The sequence below is a fragment of the Cotesia glomerata genome, linkage group LG5 (genome assembly GCF_020080835.1).
Source record: "Cotesia glomerata isolate CgM1 linkage group LG5, MPM_Cglom_v2.3, whole genome shotgun sequence".
Taxonomy (NCBI): Eukaryota; Metazoa; Arthropoda; class Insecta; order Hymenoptera; family Braconidae; genus Cotesia; species Cotesia glomerata.
In genome coordinates, this window is record NC_058162.1 from 16,128,764 (window position 1) to 16,134,503 (window position 5,740).

Here is a 5,740-nt window from a genome sequence, read left to right on the forward strand (position 1 = left end):
ACGTGCACGAAACAAAGTACCTGGGTATTATATTAGATGATAAGTTGAACTTTAAAAGTAATGCTACTTATGTGAGTCGTAAAATTGCCAAAAAATCAATGTTATCAGTAGACTAAGACATTGCGTAACTAATTATACAAAATGTATCATATATAACACAATTGTTTTTCCCCATTATGAGTACTATAGCACTCTGATGATAAATTACACTGAAGATAGACTTGATGTGTTGCAGAAACTCCAAAATCGAGCGATGCGCACTATTTTAAATGTAAACAAATATACAAGTGTATCATTGATGCTCGAAACCTTAAGTTGGAAGTCAATAAGACAACGTATAATATATAACACTTGTTTGTTTATATTTAAAATGAAGAATAAACTCTATCCAAACTATTTAAATCATGAAATCAAATTTCATGATAGTCATTATAATACAAGAAATAAATGTTTATTAAAAATAGCGCATACACGTACTCATACTGCAGAAAAAATAATTGTTTATAAAGGTTATGAGTGGTTTAATAATTTAACTAATGAAATTATAAAAGAAGATCGTATTAATGTATTTAAAATGCTACTAAAAAACTTTATTAAAATGAATATCGGTTATACTGATAAAATTTAATGATGAGTAATTCATAAGATGAAATGTGATAATGTTTGTAATGGTATTATTTTTTATGTAAAATGTATGATGTAAATAGCTATAAGCTAACTGGATCAAATATATTATTATTATTATTATTATTATTATCATTATCATTTAAAAAAATACTATTAAATTTATAGTTGGACTATTGATGAATTTCTTCTTAATACCTTTACGCCTATCTGCCATTATCAATTCCAACAGAGAATCCGAAAGACTCGAGGTAGCTAGCAATATGGAGCATTTCATACCAAATGAACGACTTTTGAAGTTGACCGCTCAAATTTTTTCGAAAATTTTATTAAAACAAAATAAATAATTTTTCAAAAATTTGGAAAGGTCAGCTTTAAGAAGTGACAGATTTGATATGGGATGGCCCATAAGTATTATAGAAATTCTGCTCAGTTACTCATAATTTATAATTATTTTGTCATAATTAATAATTATAGATGTTTATCCATTACCGACATTTGATGGATATTGGTCTATACCTAATAATTTACCAGGTACTTAATTTTTGGCGTTTTAAATTTAAAAAAATTTAGTTATTTATTTCGTTAGACAGTTCAATTTTATATCTTACAGAAGATCTTGTGCTGCAAGAGAGACAGGAGGAAACACCTGCATGAGGTCGCGGACGGGGACGAGGTGTAGGACGAGGTGTAGGACGAGGTGTAAGACGAAGCGTATGACAAGGTGTAGGAATAAACCAAGAACAAAGACAGCGAGCAGGTCGAGGAGTTCCACGTAGAACTAGTTTAAGATTACAAAGGAGAAGTTTTATAGATTTAACATCGCAAATGGAACATGTATTCCGCACCAGGAGTTATTGCCGCAAGAACCTCCGCACAGGCAACCATTGGCGCATGGACCTCCACATCATGGATTATTTTCACAGGCGGCCACGTACTGGCAATCATTAGCACAAGAACCTCCGCATCATGAATTATTAGAGCAAGCACCCGTGCAGCAGGTGCAGGAGCAATTGGTGCAAGTATCCATGCACTAGCAACCGATGGAATAAGCACCGCCACCCCAGGAACCTCAACAGCAGCTAGCACCCGAGCATCGGCAACCGTTGGAACAAGCACTTCCGACCGAGGAATTTTTGCAGCATCAGCCAGCACCAGAGCACGGGCAACAATTGGAAAAAGCATTTCCGACCGAGGAACCTTTGCAGCAGTCAGTACCCGAGCACCGGCAACCGTTGGACCAAGCACCGCCGCCCGAGGAACTTCAGCAGCAGCCAGCACCTGAGCACGGGCAACCATTGGAACAAGCACTTCTGACCGAGAAACCTTTTCAGCATCAGCCAGCACCCGAGCACGGGCAACCATTGGAACAAGCATTTCCGATCGAGGAACCTTTGCAGCAGCAGCCAGTACCTGAGCACCGGCAACCGGTGGAACAAGCACCGCCGCTCGAAGAACGTCAGCAGCAGCGAGCACCATTGGATCCGTTAGTACTTGTTGGTAAGTTTAGAAATTTCTTAAAGGGCAATTATGGATAATTTATAATTAAGGAAAAAGATTTGAAATGATTAAAAATAATTTTAAAAAATTTTTTGATATACGAACAGCTTAGATATAAATTTTGCATTGAAATAATATTTTCGAATCCCTTTTCTCGATCAGGGATGGTTTTCATTACTTGTCCAAATAATTTACACTTAGACAAATATTTTTTATATTAGCAGATCCAATCGACAGTGACGATAGCGATGACTCACGCCCGGCATCTCCTGTACCTGCGAGAATCAACTTTGAACAAGACCCTTTACTGTACAATGAGTGTTCGCGTCCGGGTCCTTGTTCTATTTGCTTAATAAACGAAAGAGACATACTATTTCTACCATGTAATCATGCTGTGATCTATGTGGAATGTTCAAATACAATGTCTCGCAACATCTTATTGACGTGTCCGATCTGCAGAGCCCCCATCCGTCAAAAAATTTTTATCAATTTTTCATAAATAAAAAAAAAAAAAAAAAAGGAATAGATGGTAGTGAACAACTATTTTTTGTGTTATCCCTGGCAATTTAACATAAATTCATTTTTCTCTCATAGCTATTATCGAAATAGTTATGCGTTATTTATTGTTATTACGTTATTACTATTTATAATATAATGTGTTTTGAATTGTTCTCTGATATTTTTTGCTATTATTTGATTAAAAAAAAAATTTGAGTTTACATATATATATAATTTATTTTTATTTATAAGAATTTGATAAGCTGAGAAGAATTATTGACTATTGGAGTCTTTTATTTTTAATCTAAGACCAACGAAGTAATTATTATTATAATTATTATTATTATTGTGTTATTAAATGCTCAGGGGGGTTGTCCCCGGAGTCCGATTCTCCGAGGGCCCAGCCTGAGCTCCATCCATTACTGCTGGACCACTCCGCACAACAAGGTGGTTAGTGATCACAGCAGGCCAAAGTCATTTTCCTAAGTAGACGGAGGGAACCTAGTATGACAGCCTTCTGCATCCTGACCGCCAAGAATTCAGCTTTTGATGAGCAAGCTGGAACTCTGGCAAGTGAGGATACAAAAGACTGTTTCATCCCTCCGAGGACGCCAACAATCAGGACGACGAGCTTGACACGGTAACCTGGGTAAAGTTTGCCAATTTCAAACAGGAGATCCTGATATATCTGTCTTTTGTGCTCTTCTTTGGCTGAGATGTTGTATTCAGCCGGGGCCGAGAACTCAATGACATAAATGTCACGAGTAGCCTTGTCGAAGAGCACAATATCAGGTTTGTTGTGATCTATCCGCCGAGTTGTTGCAAACGGCATGTTCCAATAAATTTTGCAACTGTCATTCTCAACAACCTGGGGAATATCTCCTGGCAGATAAGGCAGCACCGGTGTCACGTCAATACCGTAGCGGTGACGAAGATAGTAGTACAGTACTCTCAAGGCAGCATTGTGACGCTGGATGTATGCACCTCTCGCCAGCACAGGACATGCTGACAAAATGTGCATAAGCGTCTCCGGATGTTGTTTACACGCCCTGCAGGTCGTGTCCGGGAGCTGCACCTGGAGCACCTTGCTACGGTACTCTAGAGTGTTAATGACACCATCTTGGCAAGCAAATATGAACCCTTCAGTCTCGGACATCAGGCCAGCTGACTTTAAGAAGGAAAACGTCAGCTGGGTGGACAAGCCATGATCACGCACGTGTTTGAAGAACACGCTGTGCATAGACTTGTCCATCAGTTTGCCTAGGAGTAGTTTTTCCTCGGCGTTCCTGATGGCGCTCTTGAATTCCTCCTTTCGGAGTTCCATAAGAGCGTTTATTTCTCCAAGACCAAGGGTTCTTGCCGCATATATTGCTGCCTTATATAAGAACGACCCCTTATGCGCATTCTCATGTTTATGAACAATTTGCATAAGAAAGTCATCCTCATCTGCAGTGAAATTGACAACTTCGTGTGTTAAACCCAGGACTAAACGATCGTGAAGCCGCTCCAAGCTCTGCAAACCTCTCCCTCCGATCGACCGGGAGAGGTATAATCTGGCGACTGATGAATTGGGGTGCATGCTCCGGTTCATGTTGATAGTCTTACGGGTTCTGATGTCGAGATCTCGCAGATCCTTTCGGGCCCATTTTAAGACACCGAAAGAGTATAGTAAGACTGGGACAGCGAGCGTGTTAGTAGCGGAGACTTTATTTTTGCCGGAAAGTTCGGAGGACCAAATTTTCCGGAGTCTCCTAACATACTCGCTACGGAGAGTTGCTTGGACTTCGGAGACCGCATGCATGCGGTGCTCTTCCATTCCTAGATATCTATACAACTCTCCAGCGTCTAATTGTCTTAAAACGCTCCCATCTACCAACTCGACATCATCACCCGTAACAGAGCACTTACCCCTCGCCAGATGTACGACCGCACACTTGTCCAACCCAAAAGACATTCCGGCATCCCGAGTGTACTCTGCTACGATGTTAAGGGCCGCCTGTAGATGATCTTCATCAGCACTATACAGCTTCAGGTCATCCATATAAAGCAGATGGGTAATCGAGTATTTTCGATCACCCGGAGGCCCCACAGAGTACCCACGAGTTTTACGGAGAGCAACAGATATAGGCAGCAGTGAGATGCAAAACAGCAGAGGGCTCAAGGAATCACCTTGGAAGACCCCTCGTTTGTACTCTACAACTCCGGTTATGTGCAATGCGTTTCCACTTCCAATGTGAAAACGCGTTCGCCAGAGCTGCATTGTACGCCGAATGCATTCCACTATTTCAGGATTGACCCCTAGGCATTTGAGGAGATATAAAATCAACTCATGAGAAGTTGAGTCAAATGCCTTGCGATAGTCGATCCAGGCCATTGACAGGTTGCGTTGATAGTAGATCGCATCTTGTGTGACACATCGATCAACTATCAAGTTCTCTTTGCAACCTGACAGGCCTCTTTTGCTGCCACGCTGTTCATATATCTGTTGCCATACAGGTTCTATCTCATGCAAAATACGGTTGTTTAAAATTTTTGTAAAAATTTTATAAACCGCATTCAAGCAGGTGATAGGCCTGTAATTCTTTGGGTCAGACAAGTCACCTTTTTTTGGTATCAGTACGGTTTGCCCTTCCACGAGCCAGTCTGGAATCGGTTCGTCAGCTCTAATGTACGATGTAAATATACGGGCCAGATGGAGGTGGGTAGAAGTAAACTTCTTCCACCAAAAGACATTTATGCCATCTGGTCCCGGGGCAGCCCAATTTTTGCTGCCATTTAGAGCTGAACGAACTTCATTCACACTGACTGCAGGGCTCTCTTCATCAGCATTCTGTCTACGGTGTTCCCGACAGAATGCTTTAAAGTCGTGCAGAGCTGGAGTATTGGCGTTCACGTTTGGTTGATCTCCATACAACTCAGTCCAAAAAGCTTCCACCCGTTTAGGTGTTGGATAATTCCCGGTAACATCGGTCTTTGGTGTCAGAAACCGTGAAGGGCTGGATCGAAACAACGAGTTGTCGACCAACCGCTTCAGCCTTTTCTCTAGTGACTTTTTGGCAGTCACTAAAGCCCGCAATTTATTGAGAGACTCTTCCTTGATGACAAGAAGAGTACTCTT